At 32.0% G+C, this 14844-nt stretch overlaps 1 non-coding gene across 1 annotated transcript; it reads right to left on the reverse strand.

The window, feature by feature from the left end:
- Window positions 1-5634: 5634 nt before the first annotated feature.
- On the reverse strand, window positions 5635-5741 carry LOC121225445 (small nucleolar RNA R71). Its single transcript, XR_005923328.1, has one exon. It is a non-coding gene; the product is annotated as a small nucleolar RNA R71 (small nucleolar RNA).
- Window positions 5742-14844: the final 9103 nt, after the last annotated feature.

Raw genomic sequence — 14844 nt, forward strand, 5'->3', positions numbered from 1 at the left:
TTGGTAAAATCGAAGTGTAAAATCATACAAAAATCTAATCCTATGGCATGAAAACTATATTTGACTTTGCCCAAATAATTAATAGGCTATGATACGTCACGAAACTAACTAAAATTTGACTAAGGCAGGTGCACCTATCAATTAATAGTATAGCTACGGTGAGCAAAAATATCATTCCTATGAAGACTAAAAGTACTAGTAATTACTACCTTTCTATTATTTAACTAAATAATTCGAGTGATTGATTAAAACTAAAATTAACTAATCTAATTAATTAATGAACACGACAAAGAATAAAACATGAAAGTAATCAATTAACGACCAAGAAGCAAAACAATATCCAGGAAAGAATCTGCCTAGATTTCATCTGTCACTACCAATCTAAATTACACAATTTCTTTACTCAACACCTTGATCTGTAGAAATCCTTAAAATATGCTAATATCTCTTTCGAGCTTAAGAGCAACTGACTCTAGGTTGATTAATTGAAATTTCTTTCTAATTAAAACCCCTATTATCGCATTAACTCGACCTATGGATTCCCTATTAGATTTGAATTTAATCTGGTAGATTTATATCATCCTATTTCTCGGATTGTATACAATTCCACTCAATTATGCAATATCTACACTTAAACAGGGTTTATTCAACCTCCAATTTAAGCACATCAAACATGAATTAATAATCTAGAAATATTAAACCAAAAATTAAGCACACATCATTAAGAACAAGAAACTAAATATTTATTACGAAAAATACATCAAATTACAGAATCAATTATAGGGTTCATCTCCCTAGGTATTTAGAAAAGTAGTTCATATTTGAAACTAAAAACATCCAAAAGACATTATAATCAAAATAAATAAAGAAACTCATGATAACTTCCTAAGAAATCAAATGAGAATCTTCAATCTTAAAGAAAATTTACTTTAGATTCAACTTCAATGGATATTTTTTAGTTGTTTTCTTGAATATTCTTTGACAGCTCACTCATATCTTCTTATTTTTGTCATATATACTTCTTAGAACGCCTGAAAAACATAAAAATTGTGATTTTCCGTAGTTTGATGCGCAATCTGTGAAATCGACATGGCCTACCACACGTTTGTGGTCACATGACTGTGTGGTTTGGCCATATGGAATGGTCCAATCCGGGTGGCTCCTACAACTTGCTTTGATCTTCGGTTTTCACTCATTTTTCACTCCTTTTGCTCCCAAGTGCTCTATTAAATATTAAAACATGAATTTAAAGGATTGTGATTATAAAATTTGCAATTAACATCGAATAATCATCCAAAAATGAATTAAGAATGAGGTTAAAACATGTTACATTTAGCACTTATGAAATATCCCCACACTTGAGCATTTGTTTGTCCTCAAGCAAAATTCTCAACCCATATTCAAGTTAAGTTCCCTTGATTTATTGTTTTCACGGATAATTTCTTAAGATAATTTACAGATAATCATACATTAGAAATTTAAACTAAAATGACACTAAAGAATACAAGCAATCCAAGCAAAAAATTTTAAAGCACAAAAACATAGGCATCTCCCCTATCTCAATAATTACCTGAAATTCAACTTAACAAGAATGAACACCCTTAGTAAAGTTTGCTTAAAGTGTTTAAGGTTCAAATAACGCGCACTCAACAGTCGAACAAGAAATGTTATTGCAATAGGCTTGCTTGAAAATCAAATCTCCACCACTATATAACGAGATGACACACAAATGAAAAGGTCTTTACAAGGTTGTAATGGGGCATATGTTAAGGGTACGAAAAAGAGAAAAAATGTTGTTTACAGTTGCAATTCGAGTTAATAAGTTATCAAACTAGAAAATATCAGTTGTTGAATTAAAAAAAATTACATCAACAAGAAATAAAAGGTGGATGTGAGCTTTTATACAAACGATGAGACTCATGATTCAAGCAAATATTTTTCTTTTTATATATATTTTTCATTTATTATTTTTTTCACTCTCTTTTTCTTTTAGAATAAAGAGAGAATTCTACAATGCAAATGATGAAACATAATTAGGAAACTTACCAAATCTAATCTCAACAAAAAGGGAGTCAAGAAAAAGGATGATTTACGACATTATGTGGGTTACAGGTAAACACAAATAGGTGATAGAAAAAAAAATGTGTTAGGATCAACAGGATTAACTAGGGGTTAATTCAATGAGTAAATTGTTTACAAGTTATGTGGGTTAACTAGGGGTTAATTCAACGAGTAAGTTGTTTACAAGTTATGCAGGTTAAATCCTAAGTGCCACTATCATCTCAATATATCAAATCAATAATGTGGTCTCGACATGTATAACCGAAGCAAGTTCTAGAATAACAAATCAAGTTGACATACTCACAACCAAAAATAAAATGAGCACGAAATAAAATGTACGCTCTATAGGCTCAAAAGCTCCCAAAAATTTATGGTTTTGATGTCAAATTTGCAAATTTAAAATTTAAAGTTAATGCTTCAGTTCAGGGAGACAACCTAAAATAATAATTTCTAAAAAAAACTTATCATGCTTGACTCCCTTATGTCCTAAAGTATAAATCACACAATGCATAAAAATTCACAAATTAATCTCAAACAGAATCAATAAAATCTCTAAATTAAAAAAAAATTGAACTTCAATGTTAGGTTTGAGAAAATTACTTAAACACAAAATAAAAATAAAAATAAAAATCATGGACTATACCACATAAATATGTAAAATCCTCCCCACACTTAAGATGTACATTGCCCTCAATGTATAAACAAATATAAACATGATAAGAAAAATATCATAAGTGAGGAAGAGAATTGAAACTGGCCTAAACTTGGATGATTTCATTGGAATAGTAAAATCTGGGATCGCAGGAGATTCTAAATGAGGTACATGTTTTTTTAGCACACTAATAAGAATAAAGAGATAATAAAATAGAAAAATAACTGAAAAAATAAAATAATAAAAGTACAATGCATAATAAAATAAAATAAAACATATAAGTCTAAAAAAAACTAAAAATAAAGATAAAAGTACAAATAAAAATAAATAAAACATAAAACTGAATGGAGTTAGTGATCGACATCGTGTGGGCTGTTAGGATTGCAAAGCGCAGGTACAATAGGGGGATTGTATACTCAAAATTATATAGGGTTATTTAAATATATTTTTACCACCTTTTTACTTAATAAATGTGTGTATCTTGGGTAATATTATTGAAATAAATGAATTTTACTTAATTAGTAAGTTTAGACATGAATTTAGAAAGTATGTGAAATTATGCTTAATTACATGATTTTCATGCATATTTTATATTAATTCATGTTAATTTATTAACGTATGTATTTTTCACTATGTAGGAGGTCCATTGGAGACACGATTTAAATAAATAAAACATGGACATGTACAAGTTATCAATGTGGATGGCAGGACCATGCAATTTGGGGCATGAGGTTGACTACTTGACCTAATAAAAAAGACGGTGAAAGATGGACATTTTTGCGAAGTTTTGGACTGAAGAACCGTCCAACAAGGGGAACTAAGAGACCAAATTCGACACTTAAAGGTGGCTACCCAAAATATGTTTTGGGATAATTAATTGAAGGTCCTCACAGTTGGGAAGTAATTAGAATTCAGCTCAACAACTTCTCTGTTGAAACTATCCACTCTATAGCTATTTTTAGCTTGAATTTGAAATTCAAATTGAGAAGACTTGGTCATCCCTTGTTCCTTGAAGCATGGTCGGCCACATGAGAGATTGAAGGAAGGAAATTTAAACCTATTTTTAGTAAACTCAAATCCTTACCTTCACTTATAAATACCTTGCCATCCCTCACTTCTCATTCATCCCTCATCCCTTAACATTTTTCTCTCATTCTCACTAGTTTTCATCTCAATTCCTTTCCCCTTTTTCCCTTGCATAGCTGTCCATCCCTCATCTATTTTTTATCCTCAAAAGATTTGTTAAAAGCACTCCTTAGTTGGCTACCCCTCAAACACTTAGTAAAAGAAGCATTAGTCAGAACGGAGGAGCACATAAATCATAATAGATTTGAAAGGCTGCTGAACTGAATAGAGTTTGCTCTTTCCTCTTGTTATTTATTTTAAACATGTTTACTTTGAGTTTTATGTTTTTGACATAAACTGTGAAGTTTTAATTCGTATCTTCTAGGATCATTATATTAATTTAATGAGATTTATTTAATTCATGATAACATGTTTTGTGCCTTAGTCAATTATGTTTTCAATTAATATCATGATGCATTTCATTCATATGTGATTGGGTGCACTCAAATTAGCTAAACGATCCTAACTAGATGACGGCTAATAGACATATAATTGAAAAGTACAATGCTCAATTTAGGTCATTAAACCCGACTAAGTTGAGGTTCATAATATCTTTAGTTAGCTCTATTATCTTGCATGGTTTTTAGGTTTATGTAATTAAATTGTTGCAAACGTAAATGTCCCTGTGACCTTGCATGAATTCTAAGAAACCTTTAGTCTAATATGATTAGTAATATTCATATTTCACTAAGTAAAAGATTGGAGAGGACCTAATTTGGTTTCCAAACCTATAAGAGATCAAGTTGCCCTGGAAGTAATTTCGAACATGTTAAGCATGATGAAAGTGAATTGAATTAATTAATATAATTATCCTAACCCATTTAATCTTGATTTTTTTTTTGCTAAAGCCTTCATTCATACATTTAGTTAAATTGCATCTAGATTAAATTGCATTAGGGATCATTCTTTGCATTAAAAAAAAATTTAATCATCACTATCTAAATTTATTGAGTTTTTACACCAAATTGTTAATTATAATTTTGCACTTAATTGATTAAGCTTATACAATCTTTGTGGAGACGGTAACTCATTCTTACTTACTTATTACTTGAACGACTACATACACTTGCAGAAACTGCGTTACAAGTTTTTGGCGCTGTTTCTGGGGACTGTTGCCTTAATCATTCTTTGTGAAATTATTTTTACAATTTGGTTCTTATTTTTTTTTATTTCATTTTATTTCTAACTCTATAATTTATAATTTATTATTTATTCTTTTTTTATGATTTATTCTTAGGAGTTTTATGAGCATAGGTTAAATTATTGATCTATTACCCGTGGACCCTGAAATCAAGCAGACTTTTAGACAAAGAAGACGTGAGAGGCCTGCTCAAAGACAAGCTGAGATGGACCTTGAAAATCAAAATGTTAAACAACGTAATGGAGTCAATCAAATGCACAAACCAATCCTTATTGCTGATGATAGGGATCACGCCATTAGACAATACATTGTGCCACTCTTCAATGAGTTAAATCTGGGAATTAGGATGCCGAATATTGAGGCACCCCAATTTGAATTGAAACCAGTGATGTTTCAAATGCTCCAAATGGTAGTTTAGTTTAGTGGTATGCCCACGAAAGATCCACATTTCCACCTTTGTTTATTCATGGAGCTAAGTGATTCATTCAAGATAGCTGGTGTGACTGAAGACGTACTAAGGTTAAAATTGTTTCCATACTCATTGTGAGATCGAGCACGAGTATGGCTAAATTCATTGCCACCAAGTTCAATATCTACTTGGCAAGAGTTAGCAGAAAGGTTTTTGGTAAAATATTTTCCATCTAGTAAGAACGTAAAGTTGCGTAATGAGATAACAACTTTCCGACAATTGGATGACAGATCTCTTTATGAGGCGTGGGAAAGATTTAAGGAATTACTTTGTAAGTGTCCTTATCATGGGATTCCTCATTGTATCCAATTGGAGATGTTTTATAATGGTCTCAACGCTCATTCAAGCTGCCAATGGTGAGATTTTATCTAAGTCTTATAATGAAACTTACAAGATCATTGAAAGGATTGCAAGCAAAAACTACCAATGGCTAATGAATTGAGTATTTTTAAGAAGACGTGTAGCCAGAGTGCATGAAGTGGATGCACGGACTTTGCTCTCTGCTCAAGTATCTTCTATTTCCTCTATGTTAAAATAGTTTACCACTAATGGTTTGAATAATTTTGTAGCTCAATCACCAAGTCATTATAAAGTAGTTTCTTATTTATACTGTGGGGATGGTCATTCTTTCGAGAATTTCCCTTCAAATCCCGAATCAGTTTGTTACATAAGGAACCAATATCAAAATAGAAGTGGAAAAGGATTGCAGTCTAACTTCTACAATTCTTTATACTGGAACCATCTGAACTTTTCTTGGAGTAACCAAGGAAATAGAGCAAACAATAATAAGATACAACATAGACTCAACCAAACCCAAGGGTTTAACCAACAAGCCCCAAAACCACCTCAAGTTGAGTCATCGAACAGTTTGGAGGACTTTTTGAAGGCATACATGGAAAAAAAATGACGCTTTGATCCAAAGTTAAGAAGCAATGATTCAAAGTCAAGTAGCAACACTAAAAAATCTAAAGAACCGGATGTGTCAGTTAACTACTAAGCTTCACAGTAGACCACAAGAATCCTTGTCAAGTGACACAAAAATTTGAGAAATTTTGGGTAAGGGGCATTGCAAAATGGTTGAATTATGAAGTGGTAAGATTTTGGATCCTAAAAAGGTTATGGTTGAAGATAAATCAACTGAAAAAGAGGAAATTCAACCAATAGTTAAAGTTCTTACAATAGAAAAATCAGATGCTAAAAAATCCGATGAGGTAAACCCTAACACATTCTTTTGCAGATTTATCTCCTCAAAAATGTTTTCCATATCAACCTAGAGTTTCATATCCTCAAAGACTTCAACAGAATAAGCAGAAACATGAGGTAGAATTCAAGAAGTTTTTGGATGTTTTAAAATAATTACACATCAACATTCCATTGGTGGAGGCTTTAGAGTAAATGCCCAACTATGTTAAGTTTATGAAGGATATTTTTTCCAAGAAGAAATGACTTAGTGAGTATGAGACTGTCACTTTAACGAAGGAGTATAGTGCATTTTTACAAAATAAGCTACCTCCAAAATTGAAGGATCTTGGAAGCTTTACGATAGCTTGTAACATTGGTGAATCATATTGCGGTAAAGCTTTGTGCGACTTAGGAGCAAGCATCAACTTGATGCCCATATTTATTTTCAAGTTGTTGGGAATAGGTGAAGTAAGACCCACTACTGTAACCCTTCAACTTGCGGATCAATCATTAGTATATCCTGAAAGGAAGATCAATGATGCTTTGGTAAGAGTCGATAAATTCATTTTCCTACTAATTTCATTGTTTTAGATTTTGAAGTAGACAAAGAAGTTCCAATCATCCTGAGGATACCTTTCCTAGCCATGGAAAGAACGTTGATAGATGTCCAAAAAGGCAAACTCATGATGCGAGTTCAAGATGATAAGGTAACGTTTAACGTTCTGAAGTTAATGAAATTTCCCGATTCAATAGAAGAGTGTTTAGTAATAGAGGAATTAGAAACTTTAGTTTCTATGGGATGTAATTCTAAAAAAAATTCGTTAGAGAATTCTTTAGATTCTAAACCATTCAAAGATGAAAAAAGGTAATCAGGTTTGGCTTTGATGGAAGCCAATCTGAGGAGTTATATTCAACCAGCGCGGCTCGAATCGCTATAGTTGGAAGTTTGGGAATCTACACAACCCAAGTTGTCAATTGAGGAACCACTTAAACACGAACTAAAGGTACTTCTGTCTCATTTAAAATATGTTTATCTCGGTAATAGTTCTACTTTGCCTGTGATTATTTTAATGGAATTGACAAAACATCAAGAGGAACAATTGATTGATATTTTAAAGAAGTTTAAAAAGGCAATTGGTTGGACCATAGCTGATATATGAGGTATAAGCCCTTCCTTCTGTATGCATAAAATCATTTTAGAGGAAGGTGAAAAAGGTAAGATTGATAGGCAAAGGAGACTTAACCCTATCATGAAAGAAATAGTTTGGAATGAGGTAATTAAGTGGTTAGATGCGGGAATTATTCACCCCATCTCAAATAGTTCTTAGGTAAGTCCAGTATAATGTGTATCAAAGAAAGGTGGGATCACCATTGGTTGGAGAATCTGTATTGACTACAGAAAGCTTAACAAAGCCACTCATAAGGATCATTTTCCTTTACCTTTTATGGATCAAATATTAGATCGACTAGTAGGTAATATATTTTATTGCTTTTTAGATGGATATTCGGGATACAACCAAATAGTTGTAGCTCGGAAGACTAGCATAAAACTACTTTTACATATTAATATGGTACATTTTCTTTTAGGCGAATGCCTTTCAGCTTATGTAATCCGCCTGCCACATTTCAATGATGTATGATGACAATTTTTATTGATATGGTTGAAAATTATGTCGAGGTTTTCTTGGATGATTTTTCTATTTTTGGCAACACTTATAATATTTGTTTAAATAATTTGGCTAAGGTACTTAAAAGATGCAAGGAGATGAATCTTGTCCTTAACTGGGAGAAATGCTATTTTATGGTTAATGAGGGAATTATCTTAGGACATAAGATTTCCAAGAAGGGAATTGAAGTGGATAAAGTAAAGCTGGACGTAATTGAAAGATTACTACCTCCATTTAGTGTGAAAGTAGTTAGAAGTTTTTGAGGTCAAGCTAGTTTTTATCGTAGATTTATAAAGTATTTTTCAAAAATTTCTAAACTTTTATGTATGCTTTTAGAAAAAGATGTTTTTTATTTTAACAAAGCATGTTTAGAAGCTTTTGAAAAATTGAAAAAATAGTTAATTTTAGCCCCAATAATTATGAAACTTGATTGAAACATGCCTTTTGAGTTGATGTGTGATGCAAACGATTTCGCTGTTGGAGTTGTGATGGGCCAAAGAAGGAACAAAGTCTTTCATCCTATCTACTATGAAAGTAGAACTTTGACAGGAGCCCAGATCAATTATACGGTAAATGAAAAAGAAATTTTTGTTATAGTTTTTTCTTTTGACAAGTTCCGTTCATATCTTATAGATACCAAAGTTACAGTGTTTACAGATCATATGGCTATTAAGTACTTACTTACGAAGAAAGATACTAAATCGAGGCTAATTCAATGGATACTTTTGCTCCAAGAATTTGACCTTGAGACTAAAGAAAGAAAAGGTGTTGAAAATCAAGAGTCGATCATCTGTCAAGGTTGGAACAAAATGAGGTAACTTTTTTCATTTATTCCAATTAATGATGAGCTTATCTTCGAGGTAAGACAAATTTATGAAACACCTTGGTTTGATTATTTTTCCAATTGCTTAGCATGTGGAATAATTCCTTTAGAAATAATGTACCAATAGAGGAAGAAATTCCTTCATGATAGTCGATACTATTTTTGGGAGGACTTGTTTTTGTTTAAACAATGTGTAGATAACATGATCAAAAAGTACGTAGCTAAAAGTGAGATTGACGAGATTTTGTACCACTGTCATTCATCTCCGAGTGGGAGACACTTTAGTGGTTCACATATAGCAGCAAAGATTTTACAAGTTGGGTTCTTTTGGCCTACATTGTTCAAAGATACTTATGCATATGTGAGAAACTGCGATAGATGCCAAAGAACTAGAAACATATCAAGAAGGAATGAGATGCCTTTAACAAATATTAGACATGGAACTTTTTGATTTATGGGGCATTGATTCCTTAGGACTGTTTCCTTCTTCCTATGGGAACAAGTATATCTTGGTAGCTATGGACTATGTGTCCAAGTGGGTTGAAGTCGAGGCCTACCCAAATAATAATGCTAAGGTAGTCATGCGATTCTTACATAAGCACATATTTACACGGTTTGGGACTCCTAGAGCTATAATTAGCGATGAAGGATCTCACTTTGTAAATAGGTGGCTTAAGTGGTTGCTTGATAGGTATAATGTGAAGCATAAGATTGCTACTACCTATCACCCACAGTCTAATGGGCAAGTTGAAAGGGTGAATCGTGAAATCAAAAGTATTCTTGAGAGGGTGGTGTACCCAAACAGAACAGATTGGTCTCGAAGGCTTGATGATGCACTATGGGCCTATCGAACAACTTTTAAAATGTCATTAGGAATGACTTCCTATTAGTTAGTTTTTGGAAAGGCATGTCATTTGCCGCTTGAATTGGAGAATAAAGCTCACTGGGCTTTGAAGCAATTGAATTTTGATATTAAGCAAGCCAGTGAGAGAAGGATGTTACAACTCGATGAGTTAGAGGAGTTGAGGTTATTTTTATAAGAGAATGCCAAGATGTGTAAAGAAAAATATAATAAATGGCATGATAATCATATTCAACCTCGTGAGTTCAAAGAAGGTCAGGAAGTGTTGTTGTTTAATTCAAGGCTAAGGTTATTTCCTGGAAAGATCAAATCTCGATAGAAAGGTCCTTATATCATCCACAAAATTTATCCATATGGAGCTGTAGAATTGTACGACAACCATAGAGGTACGTTTAAAGTTAATGGTCAACGTCTCAAGCAATATTAGGATGATGAAGTTGAGCGAATTACAACCTCGTTCAAATTATTAGACCCTTAATTTTTCATGATTTTACTCTTTAATAAAAAGTTAGAAATCATTTTCTTAAATTAGTACATTTAATTAATTCTGTCTAAGGAGATTGGAACATAAGCAGGACCGTTGTGACCCCTCCAACCTTCTATGAATTAATTTAATGTAATTCTTTGAGTAGAAAATTTCTAATTAATTTTAAAAATTTTATTTTCCATTTTTATCTTTACCTTTAATTTTAATTTAATTTGTTTATGTTTAATAAATGGGTCAAATTGACCCAAGTACTAATCAATTTAGTTTGTAAATACAGTTTGAGCTCAAGGCCTAAGCAGCAAAGATGAGAGATTTAACTCATGTTGCCGTCCATAAAGGTTCCCCAAAACCCAAAATTTTCCACCATATTTTCCCTCCATCTTACTTGTCATCCAAGACACTTAAATTAGCTAAATTTTAGCTATAAAATTACCCTAATTCTCAACTATATAAACTCCTCTCTACCTTAATAATTTTCCTAACCCTTCAAACCATTAACTTAAGCCATAAACTACTCAGTCTTTGCCTTTTTAGCTGTCAGCCTAAATCCCAAAATTTATCCTCAAATTTCTTCCTTATTGCAAGCCCCTAATACTGCTACACATGAATTTTGCTGGAGTAACCCTATCGCCGCTGCATTCTATCATTGTCATAAGCTTCGCACCGTCAAAAACTTGTTACTGCCACAAGTCGATTGCCACTGTAAAACCTTTCTCTCAACCCATTGCCCATTATTCTCATTTTCTTGTGCCAAAAGTTTGCTTAATTTTCGAGAAATATGTCCACATCTTGTTAAAGAACTAGATCTTCCAAGACCTCTGCAAAAAATCCCATTATGATTCAAGATGAAAAAGTGAAAGAGAGGTTTAATTCAATATTTAAAAATCAACCTATGATGCCGGAAAAAGGTTTCAACTTGGAAAGTAATAATAATATGGTTGTGCCTTTACCGATTTCAAAGATGACTTATGCCTTCAATTTGAATTATTTTTGCGATGCATGATCATTACCTGATGAGGAGTTAGTTCGAGAGTTCTATACCAATTTGACTAAGCCAGATGCTACTGAAGTTCTTGTTCGTAAGAAGGTACCCCTAACTTCTAAATCCATTAATGACTTTTTTAACCTACCTGATGTTGAAGAAGATGAGTACTTTTCCATGATGACAAATATAAATTGGTATTTTCTTTAAGAAGTACTTAATGTTGTGGAAAATCCAAAATCCCAATGGATTATAAGAAAGTATGGTAGTCATTCTTGCTGAAGGGAATATTTAAAGCCGTTGACTAAGGTATGGTTTTACTTTGTTTGATATAGTTTCATGCCTATCTCACACAGTTCCACCATCTCGATGGAGCGAATTCTTTTGTTGTATACAATTATGACAGAAATGTTTATCAATGTTGGGAAGATCATTCTTAAGAAGATTCATGATTATGCCAGAAAGAAGACTGAAAGTGTTTACTTCCCATCATTGATCACTTCACTTTGCTTAAGGGCCCAAGTTAAGACAAAAGAAAACCTCAAGGGCCCGTATGTTCAATGTTGCATCACAGCTCACGATCTTGAAAGGTTAGTGGAAAATTTCCATGAGCTAAACACACTTGAATTGAGTGAAACTGATGAGTCATCGAATGAATTCAAAATTGAAGCTGACTTAGTTCATGAGATAGAAGAAGCGGAATCAAAAGACGATCCGAATGAGCCTAAACCGATAAAGGAACCATAAATCTTTGAACTAAAAGAAGAGTCGAATGCTAATGAGCTAGTTGAACCAAGTCTTGATCCTAAATTGACTATTCCTAGGCCTACTTCTTCAAATATTGTGAAGAAATCAAAATTTTCAATTATGATAGATATGATTAAATTTATGCATAATCAACAACAGGCTTATTGGAAATATGCAAAAGTTAGAGATGATTCTGTAAGAAATAATTTTAAAAATATCTCTAACAATTTTGTCCTTGAGTTCTCAGATTATATCTTAGAGTCATAGAGGAAAGATGAGAATGCAAGCGAGGATGAAACATCAAATGAGGAAGACGAGGTGGATAAGTCATATAAATAAAAGGGGGAATTTCTTATCTTTAGTTTTTATTTCTTTTTAGATGTTTATTGTTATTTTCTAGTTAGAATTTTTGCTTTCGCATAATAAAATGACAAGCATGAATAAAATAAGCTAAATTCCTCTTCAATAAAAAGAAAATAAAGTGATGTGGTAATGGGAATGAGCATGTCTAGGATTGGATTGTGAGAAAGACTTGTTACTTAAGCAGTCTTTATGACTCACCTCTCTTTTCTTGCAACCCTACCTAGTGTTTAGTTTTCATTCATTACTTTGTTTTCGCAATAAGGACATTACTTCTTTTTAAAGGGGGGTAAGGCATTTCACATGAGTTTTTAATAAGGTATTTCACATAAATTTTAAAGTATGTTTCAATCTTTTTACTGAAGTATGCTGAAATAAATGAATGTTCAGAAAAACATTTTATTCATAAAAACATTTTGTTCATAAGTATGTTCAAATGAAAGCATGATTTGTGATTTTATCTAAGTTATTCATATGTTATCTTGAGTAATGGAATACTTGTGTGATTTTAGTCATATGTAGGATTTGCAATGAAAATTTGATTTTTTTAGAAATAGACATGTATGAAGGTTTAAGTCTTTAAAATGGACTTAGTAACTTTCTTGAAGCGAAATCCTAGGAGGTATAAGAATCTAATATAATATAGGGACACTTTCTTTGGATCATTTGAGCCTTTCAAGCTAGCCTTATTAAATTAACCCTTGAAACTTAATTTTTGAGCTTAATGGCCTATTTATTGCAAAGTACCTACATTATAAGCCGTATTACCATCTTTTTAATTTTATCCTATTCTTTTGCACCTATTTTAACTGAATTTGTCTTGGTGATCAAAGTTTAAGGAAAGATATGAAAAGATGTACATTCTCTTCACATTATTCAAAAAAAAAAAAAGAAGAAAGAAGATGAATGTAAATTTGGAAAGCAAGGAAAGGATTGCTCAGAATCTAAAAAATGAAGAGCAAAGTTTGTTCATAGTTTAAAAAAATAATACAAGTTGAGTATGAGCTCGAAATAAATTTGGAGGGTGTTCCAAAGAGCCAATTTTATGAAGGTTGCGACATAGAAAGATCCAGGAAAAATTTGGGTTAAGATGATTGAACCTCAAAATTCACTTCTCTTTATCCCTAACTTTAGCCTAGCCCCATTACAACCTAATAAAAGACCTATTGATAGGATGACTATACGGACTACATTAGTGGAGAGGAATTACTAAGCTCAACTTATGAAGACCACTAATTAAACCTTGGGATTGCTATGTTTAGTTGATAAATAAAGCATATTGATTGGTGAATGTTATGTATAACTTTGGAAATGCATGCAAAGTATGATTCATGTTAACATTATGATGTACTTAGTATAAAGTTAGAAATAATATTTGCATTCAAGCTACTTATCAATAAAAATTATTTTTTAGCATGATTTTGTTGATGCATGATTATGTGCGAAGATTGATGCTGCTTTTTCATTTTGCAAAATTGCCTTAGCAAAAATTGTGCTGCGCATGAACATTACTCGGGACGAGCAATAATTTAAGTTTAGGGGTGTGTAAAATCAAAATTATATAGGGTTTTTCTATATATTTTTACCAACTTTTTACTTAATAAATGTGTTTATCTTGAGTAATTATTATTGAAATACGTGAATTATAGTTAATTATTAATTTTAGACATGAATTTAGAAAATATGTGAAATTATGCTTAATTACATGATTTTCATGCATATTATAACACCCCAGAATTTTGGGTTGGAAGTTTTGAGATTTATAGGTAGGGTCAGTTGTTAGATCGGACAATTGGGTTTGTTGCTGTGTTTTATGTCAGAATGGGCCTGCTGGTCTGGTGGTTTGTTGTGTGTTAATTTGCCTCTAACTTTCGGGTTTGAATCTTCCTATGTGTTTATGGGAGTAATTTTATTTTAGATCTTTTTTGGTTGCTAAAATATTTATTAGTTTTAGCTATTTTAATTTATTTTTATTTTGAGAATAGAAAAAAAATCTCAAAAAGAAAAAAAAGAGTGTTGCACGTTCTTCCCCTCTTCTCCATTTTGTTCTACGTGGTTTTTCAATTTTCTTTCTTTCTAAAAAGGAAATATTCAATTTCTTTTGATTCTTTGCTTCTTCCGTTTTATTGTACTTGTCGGTTGTCATGAGAGTTTTGATATCGGGTGTTTGGTAAATCAAAAGAGAAAAAGGTAAGTTTTGCTTTTAGGGATTTTCATAATGTCTCTTTCATTTTCTATTTTGTTATTGAATTGAAGTTTTCGTTAATTTGTATGTTAATTGAGGTT

Source organism: Gossypium hirsutum, chromosome A03 (assembly GCF_007990345.1).
Source record: "Gossypium hirsutum isolate 1008001.06 chromosome A03, Gossypium_hirsutum_v2.1, whole genome shotgun sequence".
NCBI classification, from domain to species: domain Eukaryota; kingdom Viridiplantae; phylum Streptophyta; class Magnoliopsida; order Malvales; family Malvaceae; genus Gossypium; species Gossypium hirsutum.